Here is a 14677-nt window from a genome sequence, read left to right as displayed (position 1 = left end):
TGTGTGTGTGTTGGGGGGGGGGGAAGCATCTGGTTTGGAGGGGGTAGTGGGGACCCAGGATTCAGTGGGAAACTGCTGGAGGACACTAGGCGGAGGGGAAGGCAGCCTGGACTGTGGTCTTTGACAGGTGCCTGGGAGGCTCGGAGAAGAGCACGGGAGCAGCCAGGGGGCCTGGAGGCCGGGAGTGGGAAGGAAAGGAAGGGGCGGGGGAGGGCTGATCGGAAGACTGGTTCTCCAGGAATCTTAGAGCAACTTGGAAGCTGTTAGGATGTAGATGGAGGTGAGAGGCCTCCCACAAAGCCCTGCCCATCACCTCGTTCTCCGCCCTTTCTTCCTCTGGGGACCGAGACTCCTCAGCCCTGCACCAGCGCGTCCTGACCTTGGTGGGCACCAAGCGACTGTAGCACGGATTCTATTTTATTTTATTTTTTCTGTGGCAGGTGGAGTCTGAGGTGACTGCTCAGAGCTTCCACACTTTCTCCCGGTTTTGATTGCTTGTCATTTCTTTGCACACACCCTCCCCATGTGGGGGGGGGGGGGAAGGGGAGGAAGAGGACCAGCCTCTGAGATTGCTTTGTTGTCCTTGTTGGCTTGGTCTGTGGTCAGTGTCTTAGGAATGTGGAATTTTCACCTGGTCTGTGCGACCTTGAGTGTCAGGTGCCTGTAACACAATAGAGGTGAATTTTTTGGATCTTTCGACTTGTAGGGTTGGGATGCAGGTCCCAGAAGTCCAAGATGGGGTGTGTAGCAAGGTATGGGTTTTTAAAAAGGCAGAAAGAAAATTTGAATTGAGATGCCCCGTAATATCTGTGAGCGCTCTAAGTTCATTCATTTAACATTTCTTGGGTGCTTGCTTTATTCTCAGTACCACGCTAGATGCCTCTTTGATATAATTTAGAAGAGAAATTAAAAAAGAAAAAGTTCTCTGCCCATTGTGGGGCTTGAACTCAACCACTCTGAGATCAAGATTCGGGTGTTCTACCAACTGAGTCAGTCTGGTGGCACTGGAAGATAAATTTTTAATGCTAGAGAAAGCATCCCATGAGTAAGCTGCTTTAACCTCTGAGCCTCAGGTTCCCGTTGGTCAGATTAGTGGTTTGTTTGGAAGAGAAGTAATCGTAGAACTCTGAAAGTTGGAAGGGACATAGATTATCAGAGCCCAGCTCTTATTTTCAAACATAAGAGAAAATTTGAGGTCCAGAGGTGTGACTTACTTGAATATCTCCATCTTTCCACCACTCACCATATGCCAGATTCTTTACCATCTCTGAAGTTCTAACCTCCAGATTTGTCTCCTGACTCACTTCTCTTCCCTGCCCCACTCAGGGTCATCTGTGCCAGGGACGCTGTTACGTGTTGGAGAACTGGGCAGCCCCTTGTTCTCTTCCAGAAGAGACATAAGTTCAGTCTTCTGTTTCCTGCCTGGTTTTGGTCCTTGCAACTTACTGAGGCCAGTGTGCTGTCAGCAGTTGCGTGTCAGAGGACTAGGACAGCCCCACACCCAGCGTTGCTAACTCACCCTCGGTTGTGAATCTAGGGACTTCTCTGGGGCTCTGAGAGGATAATACAGCTATAGAAAGCTTCTCAAACAACAGGTAATTTTCTACCCCTGGAAAAGGACAAGTGGAAAATTGACTTGGCTAGAGTATTATTTTTCAAATTTTAGTACCATATGAACCACCATCATGATTTTCTGCTATATTGACTTGTACCATTGCTTACTTAATATTTGACTTTAAATCAACTAAACGTGAAAAAATTTTTAAAGATTTTATTTATTTGAGAAAGAGAAAGGGAGAGAAAGAGTGGGGAGAGGGGCAGAGGGAGAGAGAGAAGCAGGCTCCCCTTTGAGCAGGGAGCACACCATGCGGCTCTGAGCCAAAGGCAGATGCTTAACTGACTGAACCACCCAGGTGCCCCTCAGTATGAAAAATTTTTAACCACTTTCACAAATGGGAAACTAGTATTATCTGTTGTCATAAATAGAAAGGATCTTCAAAAAAAAAAAAACAGTGGAGGGGAAACAAAAAACAACAACCCAGTGCCATTATATTTTATCTCTGTACAGTAGCTTGCCCATACCCAGCAACAGGTATGCCCAGCCTTTGTTTTTTACGCAGATTGACAAGTATTGGAGAGGAATTAAAAACATAGTGGCATTTAACTGAGCCGCTCACTTTCTTCACCTTGCAAATAATTGGTTTTAATGCATCTTTGTACCTTCTGGTCATCCCTCCCATACTGGGTTGGTGGGGGGCCCCGGAGTTTGGGATGCTGAGGTGTTCCAAGTGCAACCCTGGGGTCACTGTTATGGTAGGCCAACTGAAAATTTGGGGAGAAAGCTAAGCAGAGGGCATCCACCCATGGCTCTCTGGAATTTCTCTCCTGAAAGTTGGAAGGGACATAGATGATCAGAGCCCAGCTCTTATTTTCAAACATAAGAGAAAATTTGAGGTCCAGAGGTGTGACTTACTTGAATATCTTCATGGATATGAAGATGGTCTTGGATAAATTGCTTGACCTCTCCACAAATGAGTCCTCCATTGGTGAGAAGATGTTCGCAGAACCCTGCCAGGTCTCAGATGTGATTTCAGACTCCTTGGCCTTGTCTTACCCCTCCTGACTCCATGGCAGAAGGAGAGAGGGGACTGTAGCAAGGAAGAAGAAAAAAAATTAAAGTGAAAAAGAGCTAGACAACTTTGGGGTGGTGGTGTGGGGGAGATAAATTCTGCCAAGGTAGTTACATCTCTGCAACCCATTTCATTAATGCTGTGAAACAAAAGATGACATTTTTTAAAAAAAGAATTTCTACTCCTTAAGGGTGTGTGTGTGTGTGCGTGTGTGTGTTTGCATTTGTCTTGGCTTTTTTCTTACCTGAATCAAGGCGATGCCCACCCATTCCCTTGAATTTAAAAGAAGTAAGTCAAACGGTCCCTCAGTCAGAAAAGTGATTTCTTAGCCACGAAGAACAAAATAGCGTCTCGGGTTACCAACCCTGAAGAATGTCTTGGCACATTCCTCCCTCTGGGGCTGAGCTGTTTTGTGTGCTGTCCGGCATGGAGGCTGCTGGGGGTAGGGAATCCAGTTTTCCGCTTCCCCTTTCACCAGCGGGTTGGAAGAGCAGCCAGGCAGCCAGCCTTGCCAACTCTCTTCCCTTCTCACCCAGGGCAAGACTGGGAGGCCGAAATTCCTGAGAACGGTTGTCCCAACAACCAGAGAGGGTCCAGTGGGCAGCTTGGGCCCTGCCTACTGGGCCAAAGGCTCCAACAACACCGCAGCCTCCTCCTGAGGCATGGCTGGCCTGGGAAGGGGCCGAGTCTGTGGGGACTCAGGTGCTCTGGCCTCTGCAGCCCCTAGGAGCAGTGTTTCTTTAGCAGAGTAAGTCTGGGTGCTTCTGGGAGCTCCCAGCAAAGGGTCAGCATTCCTTGTGTATTTAACTTAGTGGTATGCAAAAACAAATATGCTGATTGTTCTCCAAGGAAGAATGGATTGTTTAAATTGGCCCTGCCAGAGAAGGTTCCTGAAGCCTAATTCCTGCTCATTCTGTGGTGTATGTTCAGACCTTCTTCCAGGAACCACCTGGGAACTCTGTGGGCACAGTTTCTGGGGGCTCTGTGATAAGTACTGGAGGCCCGGTGGCTAAGAGGCCACTTAGAGAAGACTCAGCGACTTCTCTCATGATTTGAGGAACATTTGCTAATTCTGTTATTTCAGAAATAGTTATAATGTAGGAAGTTGGGTACAGTCAAAGATATATATTTTTTTTAAAGATTCTACTTATCTATTCATGAGAGACACAGAGAGAGATGCAGAGACACGCAGAGGGAGATGCAGGGAGCCTGATGCAGGACTTGATCCCAGGACCCTGGGATCATGACCTGAGCCAAAGACAGCCGCTCAACCACTGAGCCACCCAGGTGCCCCCTACAGTCAAAAGATCTTAACCTCCTTTTGGCTACAGATCTTAATGAGAATCTGACAAAGGTTAAAGATGCTTCCTTAAGAAAAGTGCAGATACAGTTTTTGGCACACAATTCCAGGGGGCTGTTGGACCCCACTTCATACTCCTGCCGTAGATTAATTTAGAAACTGCTCATCACTGCCTATATGCTCTCCTGTTCAGTGAGGTAGGAAATAATGCCCGAGCATTTACTGCATACAGGCGGTCTGCTGAGAGCTTTATGTGGGTGATTCCCCTAATCCCTCCAGCAACCCTGGGAATAGGTACAATTTTCTATAAGGAATCTGAAGCTCAGGGGGACTGCGTTTGGTGAAAGCCAACTTTTGTGGAATCCAGATGTGAATGCTAAGTGCACTAACGCCAGAACCCACACATCTGACCACACTGCCTGGCACTGCTCAACTGCCTGTGCTCCATTGCCTGCCTAAGGAATTTGGCCTTGGGAACTGGAGCAGGGACAGGCATGATTTTATTTACCTGTAACCATCCTGGTGTGGCCAGGCCACAGTTAACCAGAGAGCAAGTGTGGACAATGGAAAGAGGGTGAGCCTTTGAATCCTGGCATCTTGAATCTGCTGCTTGCTTCCTGAGTGACCTTGGCAAGTTGCAAGCCTTGGTTTTTGTCTTTTCTGTAATAGGGAGGTACATAATAGTTCTCAAGGGCAGTTATGGACGTTAAATGAGCTAAGTCAGGTAGAGCAGTTAGCACAGAACCTGACATCTAGGAGACACTTGGGAATGCCAGGTCCTTTAGCTTTTACTAGAAAGTGCCTGTGGAACAGTTAAATCAAATGGAGACTGAGTCTCTGCCTGGCTCTGTAGCAGTTCGCAGCTGGGATGGACCCTTCTGGTCATGTAACTGCATCCCTCTCATTTTGCTGATGAAACTAAGGCCCAGAGACCAGTGACCTGCCCAAGGTCATACCTTGAATCTCTAGGAAAGGTTTCTTCTTCTCTCTTTCTCTTATGTAAACTTTTCCCTAAAACTCAGATCCACGTTCTCCTCACCCATTATAATAATTTGGCAACATTTTATGCTTGTGGCTGAGTTATTTTCCATAATCCTGTCTGCCTGTGTAGACCAGCAGGTTTCTTTCATACTGTCCCAATGGTTTGTGTGTTGTGTCCTAGGAATATGATGATACTGAATTTACTCTAATGCTATGCGCCAGGCTGAGCCTTTTCTATTACAATCTCATTTCATTCTCTTGCCAACCTTATGAAGTAAGTACTGTTATTATTTTCATTTTCAGATGAGGAAACATACTTAGAAAGGTAAAGTAAGTTGCTCAAGGTCACCAGTAGGTGATGCACGCCAGGTTGGAGCCCAGGTAGTGAGGACCCTTGAGTCCACACTCATATTAGCTGTAGCTGTTCCAGAGTGCCCTGTCAATAAGGTGGACTTGACAGTTGCCATTTATTCTTGAGCTGAAGCAAACGTGCTATGGATTTTAGGGAGATCTGTTGCAGAGGAGGCTTGATCACAGGAGCCTGTGAGATCCCCAGAGTGGATTAGGAGACTGTTGGGCAAAAACCCCACCTTCTAGGAGCAACCAGCTAACCAGAGCTCTGGGAAAGAGAGAACAGAAGCAGAGGCAAAGAAATTCTAAAGGATACAGTGTGTGTCGAGAGCTCAAAGTCGTTTCCAAGTCGCTTGGGTAAATGTTCCCAGTGGCCAGGGAATTAGTAGCCAAGGCAGCTAGTGACTCTTCTGTCATCACCCCTCCAGCTTTTTGCCTAGCCAAATTGACCTGATTCTTCACTCCCTCGGGATCCCAGGTAGCTGTGAAACACTGCTCTTTTGAAGAGAGGAGAATCAGGTTGCCTTAGTTACTGGGAGGGTTGGAACACCAAGCTCAGGTGCACATAAGGAGAGACAAGGCTCAAATAAGTGGGAGCTGGAAGGTGGCCCACATGTTACCACAGAGCTTCCTGAATAGAAGAAGCCTTGGTCTGGTTTTGGTGGCATTTGTGGGGATTGCCAACCGAGGGACACTTGGCTGTCCATGCTGTCAGGAGCTGCTGCTGGCTATGTCTGCCTCCAGGCAATGAGTATCTGCAGCCCCCAGCTCAGCAAGGGGCCCTGGATAAGAGAAACCCACTTCTCTTGGAGAAATGGCTTGGGTGACATCTCCTAGGGCTTTCACTTCGACAGGGCTGATGGCTGGATCTGGGCTAAGTGTGTGTGAGAAATTCACACACCATGCGTCTCCAGCACGGAGAGGGCCAGCCGGCCGCTCACCCTCAGGCAGAACAACGAGAGGCTCTGCTTGCTGCTGACAAGCTTCTCGACTGCCTTGAATCCCTGTTTCAGAGTGAGATAAAAGAAGAGAAAACTCGGAAACTGGATACAGTGGTGTTTTGTTATTCAACCTTCACCAGCAGGCCATTAAGCCTCCAGCTCCTGAGCAGAAAACCTCTTGCCAAAATAATGGGGGGAGATTGAAGCGGAGACAGGCCTTCACTGTTGGTGTGTTGGGAGAACATAGGCCATTCTATAAAGATGCTGGACAAGGAGGGGGGTAGAGCAGAGAGAGTGGGGAGGAGGGGAAATATGGACAAGTGTGGTGGGTTACATCCCCCCCACCCCCCTGCAATTGCCTCCTCCTCAATGCTTCTACCCATGACATCTCACTGTTGGGAAGAAATGGGATCTTTCAGTTTCAAATGTCTGCCAAAGAAAAAGGACCCAGGCTTAAGTTCTTGCTCAATGGTCAGCCAGAAAAGAAAAAAAAATGAAGCTGCATCAAGATTAGGGACACCTTTGTTGCCTTTTTTCTTTCCCTGCTCCATTCATCACTCCCTGGCAGCCAGGACACCAGGCCAACGGCAGCTGCTGACTTTCCCCAGCCGGCTGCCTGCTGTTGCTGGGCCTGGTTCCGTGGCAGCCCAGCTGTCCCCACGCCGGCTTTCTCTCCGCCCAGTGGCGGTTGCTCGTTTGATTGGTCACTGGGGCAGCCCTTAGGATCCCCTGACTGGTACCTGACTTGGAAGGATAAAATATCAAGATACAGGCATCAGGTGGCTGCTAGGATGAGGTGACCTTGGGACAGCCTTCCGATCTCGCATCTGTTGTGGCTTTTCTTAGATAGTTAGGGCTCTATGTGCACTTTACTTTGTAATCCAGGAATTGCCTCCAAATGCACGGCTTGTCTTTGTATTGCTAACGAAGAGAATAATAACTGGTTTTAATGTTGGCGAGAATGAGGATAATCATAGTTATATTTCATCATCTTTATCCAGTATATGTCATGTGCCAAGCGCTGTTGCTCATGGTGGTTTTCTGGCATTTTGCAAATGGGGAAACAGACTAAGCAAGGTCAGACAGGTCAAAAGAGAGTTGGAATCTGAATCAAGGTCCATCTAATTTTTTTTTAAGATTTTATTATTTATTCAAGAGAGACACACAGAGGCAGAGACACAGGCAGAGGGAGAAGCAGGCTCCCTGCGGGGAGCCTGATGCAGCACTTCATCCCAGGACCCCGGGATCATGACCTGAGCCAAAGGCAGACACTCAACCACAGAGCCACCCTGGCGCCCTGAAGTCCATCTAATTTCAAAGCCTTACTGTGTACCACTGCACCGTCAGTAAATTTGGAAGGAGGAGGGGAAGAGAGGGCAGCAGAGGGAAAAGGAACTTTTTAACTACAGAGGAATCAGCGGAAACACACCTAGCAGCATATTGTTCACTGTGGAGAAAAATGATTGTGTGCTTCCAGGCAAACATTGGTCCGACAATACCACACTGTTCCCTGCAGTAGATAAGGTCTTCGTAAAGATCTTCACAGGGTGCCAACTTAAGTTCTGGTTCTGTCATTACACGTAGAAAATGACCTTGAATAAATTTCTTCTTCTCAGGGTAGGACCTCTCTACCCGTGAGGATGAAATGACACTGGACACGGCAAGTCTTATTAGCCCAGTGCCTAGTGCACATCACGCTTTCCCCTGGGAGCTGTTCCTAGTTAGGCTCGTTTGCCCTCCTGTGTATTGGTAGAGGAACTGGAAGGCTTGTCCCCTCCTTGCCCACTCAAGTGTCTTCTGGTAAGCCAGGGCTCCTCTGAGCCATGTTGACATCAGAGCTTGCAAACCACCTTGGCATCACTCATTATATAAATAAGTCAATAAATTCTTTTCCCCAGTCTTATCAGAGACAAGCCCTTCTTTGGAATTTCTGGAGTGAAGTGACTCTTGCCAGTGAGCTGGCACCAGGGCTGTGTGTGAAGCAGAGGTAATGAATTGCAGTTGTCATGGCAGAACTAAAAAGGCTGATGGAGGTATCTGGAATTCATTTGTAACCGCTTGATACCATGTCTCCTCACTCCAGAAGTCCCTCCTACCGTTCCACCCCTAGGACCTTTCAAGAGCTGTTTGAGAACCTGCTGATTTTAGCATGGTGGGGGTGGGGGTGGTGGTGCAGAAGGACATTGGTATTTATCACGTCCCACCCAGCCAGGGGTTGGCCATTCATTCAGCAGGTATTTATTGGGTGCCTCCTGGGCCTCGGGCTCCGTTGCCAGTGCTGAGGATCAGAGCAAAGTCCCTGCTGCAGCAGGGTGTACCCTTGGGTGAGGAAGAAGGGCAAACACTTAAACAGATAAGTTGCATTACAGCTGGGGGCTTGGTGTTCTCTGGAATTCTTTTCCCCATCTCAGGAAAATGGAGGGACAGACCCGTCTGCTACACCTGTTGGCAGTTGTGGTGTGAACTTCAGTTTGGAACTGGGAGACATTAGTGCCTTCAGTACAGTGTTGCCAAGAGCCTGTTGTATGATGAGCTGGGCACTGCGCTAAGAGCTGGGCATGCAAGGGTGAGACACCACCGTCAGTCTGCAACTCATAATATTTACTACAAATTAGTGAGAGAGTCATCAAGCTGTGCAAATATAGTTGGAAATGCCAGGCTCTCTGGACCTTGATTTCTTTCCCCTGTTTCATCTGGACTCATTTCATCCTTCAAAAATATTGAGTGCCTGTAAAAGGTTAGGGTGTCAGTAATATGCCAGGCATTACTCCAGCACTGAATACTCAGGACCGATGGGACCAACAAAATCCTGTCCTCATGGAACTTCCATTTTAGAGCAGATGTTGTCGAGCTTGGGGAAGCACTGGAACCACCTGGAGGGCTTGATAAATCTGACTCCCACTCCCCAACTCCCACCTCCACGCCCAGTTTGAGTCAGTTGGCCTGCTTTGGGGCCCAGAAATGTGCACTTCTTACACGTCCCCACGTGTTGTTACTGGTCTTTGCCCTGTACTTTGCAAAACCACTGGCAGTCAATTCATCGAATCCTCACAATAAACTTGGGAGAGTACCAGATTATTCCTGTTTTACAAACAGGGAAACCAAAGAAAGCAGGTGAGGTAACGCTAAGAGAGCCGAAGGAAGTGGTTTCAGGAACAAGCACTGTTTACCTACGTGTCTGTGATGGCTATGAGCATGCCATTGTTCTAGTTCTTTTGCTAACCTGAAGCCCAGTGGTGGCAAAATCTGGTAAAGTTTTCTCCTCTGTGGTGAAATAAAGCACAGGGAAGCCAGAAGCTTGAGAGGATTCCAGAAGCCAGAGGGACTTCTCTTTACACCAGAGTGTATATAGACTCTATATATCCATACACAGGAGAGGATCAGAGGAAATAGTTGTCTCTGTTTCTCAATGGTGCTGAGCCAGGGCATCCATCCTGAGCTGTTCTGCAGAGTAAGGGTCCCAGGGCTCCTTCATGCCTGGGAACCTTCAGGGCCCCCTGCCCCCAGTCTGACTTGAGCCCTATGGAGTGCAGGGGAGGTGTGTGGAAGAGGCAAGTCCCTCTTTTCACTGAATCCTCACAAACCCTCTAGGGAGCCATTGTCCATTGCTGGTCTTCTTGACCACAATTTGGATTTTACATCGCAACTTGTCACTAGCTAGTTCTGTGACCTTGGTTAAGTTACTTAAACCCTCCTGAGCCTCAATATCTTCACTGACGAAATAAGTTAGAACATACCTCATAGAGTTGGCCAAAACCAAATTAGAAGTGTCTCATTATATTCCACTCTCCGGTAGTTCTCTAAATGCAGCAATTAAGGCCTCCTCAGTACATTTTATAGCTTTATCATTATAGAATTACTGCTCAATTCATATATTTTAAGTACCAGATTTCTTGGACATAAACCACTTTTTTCTTCTCAGGGAAAACTGAGCATACTTAAGAGGTAAACATCTTTCCAGTGAACAATGATTTTTGCTAGACAGGACTACTGAAAGGTATCTAAACAGCTCAAGGAGTTTCAAAACCAGCCTGAGTGCCTTATTTCCATCGCTAATTTAAACATTTATCAGCTGCCAGTGGAGACCCTAGGTATTTCTTCAGGTTTCTTACTGGTCGCCTGGCCTAAGTTCTCAAAATGTGGTCTTAGACTGGCACATTAGCTTCTTCTAGGAACTGGTTAGAAACACAGATTCTCATACCCCACCTATAGAATCTAAAATCTGACTCTGCTGTCCTTTCAAGTCTTGGGACACTGGCCAAATGCTTGCAGCGAGAATGACTTCAGATATTTTGTTAGCGGTCACAGACAAAAACTGACCGGATTTGAAGAACCTTCTGAGCACAGGTAGATGTAGCCAGTTGAAGTGGTCTTCATTGGCTTATGACCATCTTAGTATCATCCCAAAACTTGTATCGTCCAAACTGGACCTTCACACTTCCTTCGCCAGGCCCCACTGTTGCTTGACATCTTCTTTACATCAAAGTTTGGTTCACAGATGAAGCTTAGAAAGGCCTTCTCCATGCACCTTGCCTGGGCCCCATGACACCTTACACTGTGGTTGAACAGCATGACTACCTCCATGTTCTCCATTCTTGGTTATCAGGTTAGCCCAGTGGCCGGCATGCAGTAGGAGTGCACTAAGTTGGGAAATGAATGCTCTCCAGCTGGGAGTTTTAGATTCTGTTTCCAGCCCTCTTCAGAGCAATAAGTCACTTGCCTTCCCAGAGCCCTAGCATCCATTGCTCTACCATGGAGGAATATTAACGCTTCATCTCCTTTCCACAGCAGAGGATAGGAGGTTGTGTTTGGAGCTGAGGAATGAAAGGATCAGTCAGGGATTCTCAGGTTCAGTTGCACATTGATCTTGCAGGAGGGGAGTGCTAAAAATACCCAGGTCTGGCCCACTCCCAGACATTCTGGTTTAATTGGACCGGGGTATGGCCTGGGCACAGGATTTCCAGGGTAAAGTCAGATCAGAGAACTGCAACTATAGGTAACCCCTTATAAACACTTGCAGGGTTTCAGTGGGATTATGTGAAAGTACCACCTAGAAGGTTTTCAAACTAAAGATTTATATGGCTGTACATAGAAAAATTGAGATGATTTTGGAAATAGTCGAGGGAGGGGAGAAGTAGATCTTTGGGGGATGTCAGTCACCTTGCCGTACCTGTCTTGTGATTTCTGTCCTGGCGCGTTAAGGATCAGAGAGCCTTAGGCTTATCTTTACTTTAATGTGAAAATCTTTAAATTCCCATTGCAGCAGTAATGCTTTTGAACAAATTGGTCTAAGCTCCTACGGAGAGGCAGGCCTGAGGGTTGGGCCGTTAGCGCCTCTTCTGTCTGACCTCAGCAGAACTCCGTCTGGATTTCATGCACACATCTGTGTCCTTGAGACTCCAAGAGAGTGGGGAGCGTAGACATCGTCACCATATAGATTATAGCCTGTGGGTAAGAACTAATAATAGCTAACATTTATTATGACCGTAGACTGTGCCAAGATCTAGGCTGTGGGCTTTGAATGTATTATCCAATTTAATTCTCAGAGCCCCAATGAGGTAAGAGCGGTACTGTCTCCATCCTGCTGACAGGGAAGGTGATGCTGGGGGAGTTGAAAACTTGCCCATGATTGTAAACTAATAAGTGGCAAAAGTGGGATTCAGTCTGCCCGCTCCCAAAACGCATGTTCTTCATCATCCTGTAGGTCAGGCAAGGCTGGCAGGGAGAGCACCACTGACTTAATCCTGGTAATTCAGACCAGAGCCCCTTTCACTCTGGTGATTCCTGCAGCACCAACTAACTTCAAGTTGCTCGGAGTCTGTTGGGGGAGGCCAGAATTTTGTGTTTGCTCTATTCCTGTTTTAGCAGATATCCCCTTTTAGTAGGCAGGGTGAGCGAGCTGTTTTTCTGATTACAGTAGGTTTTTCAAAAGCCCAGGGATCAATGTCCTTGACCAAATTCCTTGGTCCGTGGTGGTGATCAGTGTCTTTGCTTCACCCTCCCTACTGACTCTGTCCAAGACAGCTTCCGTCTCTTATTACTTTGGCACAGAAGACTTTGCAAGAATCAAGTTCCTGTTGGACTCTTGGTGTCTGCACAGCATATGGGCTTGGTCTGCAGCATTCTTGCTTGCCCAGCAGAACATCCCGAAGAATGTCTGTTTTGGGTTCACTAGAAGACATTTGGGTCATCTCAAGCCCAAAATGGCTCCAGCTGGGCATGAATTACCATCCACTTCTGTTGCACAGTGGAGTGAATTGAAACAAAAGAATGCCATCACCTTTGTGCATTTGGTTCCTGATAGGAGCTGTGCTAGGAAGGGGGTACAGCAGTGAACAAAGGCCGACGTTGTCCCTCATGGAGCTTACAGATAAATACTAAAAACATAAAATAATTACAGATCAGGAAAATGAAGAGAAAATAACAGTCCTTATGAATGACACCAGAGGTCAAGCCATAAATTTGTTATGTTCTATAATTAGAAACACTGAGTTTGCTTTTAACTTTAAATAAGATGCATCTATAATAATGGCCTGTCTCTGTCTTCAGCCAGGTTTTCTTAATTCCAGTCAGTAGATTGTGGCATTCACTGTGGTGGTAACAAACAGGGCTTCTTAACTTTGGCCTAGGAGCCAGGTTTCCCCCAAGTCCGGTATTGTCTCTCGACTGTGTCCGTCTGAACCTCCTAAGGGTGGCTAATGCAGATTTCCAGGCCCAGCCCCAGTCAACATAATCAGAACCCATGGAATACATGGAATCCCAACTCCATGTATGTAAAAAGAAACCCCAAGTGATTTTGATGCTGTCTTAAGCTTGAGAACCACTCAACTCAACCAGGACTAGAAATTCCTTCAGCCTTTACCACAACCTGGCCCACTTCTTGGTCCTTGTATCAGAGAAATCTCTTCCTTTTGTCAGGCATCTGTGAGTTTTTCTCCAGTGTGTTCAGGTGTTCCCTCTCCAAGACTAAATGTTCAGGCTGTGTCCTACCCCATACCCCTTGCTCTGAAGAACATGGAGGAGTTCCGTACCCACTGAATCCACAGCCCCCACTCACAATTCAGCACCCCCCATCCTCCTTCTCCCACCTCATCCTCTGATCACAGTTCCAGAAAGGTCACAGGAGCCACCCACTGATGTCTAACTTGACCTCCTTGTAGCATCTAACAGTGTGGCTGACCCTCCTCATCTACTGGTGCCTTTCTTTAATTTTTATTTATTTTGTTGAGATGCATTTGACATACAAATTTAGTTTTAGGTATACAAAATAATGATTCAGTATTTATATATATTGCAAAATGATCATCACAGTAAGTCCGGTAAACATCTGTCAATTCATAGTTACAGGTTTTTTTTTCTCATGATGAGAACTTTTACTATCTGCTCTTAGCAACTTTCAAGTGTGTGGTGCAGTTTTGTTAACTAGGGTCACCATGTTGTATATTCTATCTCCAGGACTTAATTATTTTGTGACTGGAAGTTTGTACCTTTCGAGGTCCTTCAGTCATTTTACCTACCACACCTCCTGCCTCTGGCGACCACCAGTCTGTTCTCTGTATCTGTGAACTTGTTTTGTTTTATTTTTGGATTCCACGTATGAGATCATGCATTATTTATCATTTTCTGTCTTATTTCATTTAGCCATACTGCCCTCAGGGTCCATCTATGCTAACACAAGATTTCATTCTTCCTTATGGTAGTAGTATTCCATTGTATGTATACACCACATTTTCTTTCTCCATTCATTCATCAGTGGCCACTTAGGTTGTCTCCATATCTTGGCAGTTGTAAATGATGCTGTAGTGAGCATGGAGTGCAGATATATTTTTGAATTAGTGGTTTCATTTCCTTCAAATCAGTACCCAGAAGCGGGATTTCTAGGTCATATAGTAGCTCTATTTTGAATTTTTTGAGGATCCTGCATACTGTTTTTCTTTTTCTTTTTTTTAAAGATTTTATTTATTAGAGCATGAGGGTGGGGAGAGGCAGAGGGAGAAGGAGAAGCAGGCTCCCTGCTGAGCAGTGACACCCCCCCCTCAACACCTCTGGATCCCAGGACCCTGAAATCATGACCTGAGCCCAAGGCAGACACTTCATCGACTGAGCCCCCCACGGGCTCCTATGCTGTTTTGCACCATGCCTGCACCAATGTACATTCCTGCCAAAGTGCACAGGCATCTAGTGGTGGTAGTGACCCTTCTCCTCTATTGACGGTCGCTCTTCTCCAGGAAAGGGAGGGCATCTTGTGGTCTTATCTCCCACTGCTCTTCCTTTGTGGTGTCCTGGGACCCCACACTTTCTGCTACCTCCTCTACACTGCCCACTTCCAGTTTCCCACTAGACATCATTTTTGGGTCCAGACAAACACTGGACACTACAATACATTTAAGTCTGAATCCAGTCCTGGTCTCAGACAGCTTTGCCTCTTCTGCCATTCCCTGAGAGGAATCCCCCATAATGCCTAAAACACACAT

At 46.7% G+C, this 14677-nt stretch overlaps 1 protein-coding gene across 6 annotated transcripts in view; it reads left to right on the top strand.

Annotated features, from left to right (window-relative positions):
- Positions 1–14677, top strand: part of WWC1 (WW and C2 domain containing 1) — a 150642-nt gene that overhangs the window by 1685 nt on the left and 134280 nt on the right. The gene's annotated exons all lie outside the window — the stretch shown is intronic.

This window comes from Vulpes vulpes, chromosome 4 (genome assembly GCF_048418805.1).
Source record: "Vulpes vulpes isolate BD-2025 chromosome 4, VulVul3, whole genome shotgun sequence".
Lineage (NCBI taxonomy): Eukaryota > Metazoa > Chordata > Mammalia > Carnivora > Canidae > Vulpes > Vulpes vulpes.
This window is presented reverse-complemented; position numbering and strand designations above follow the sequence as displayed.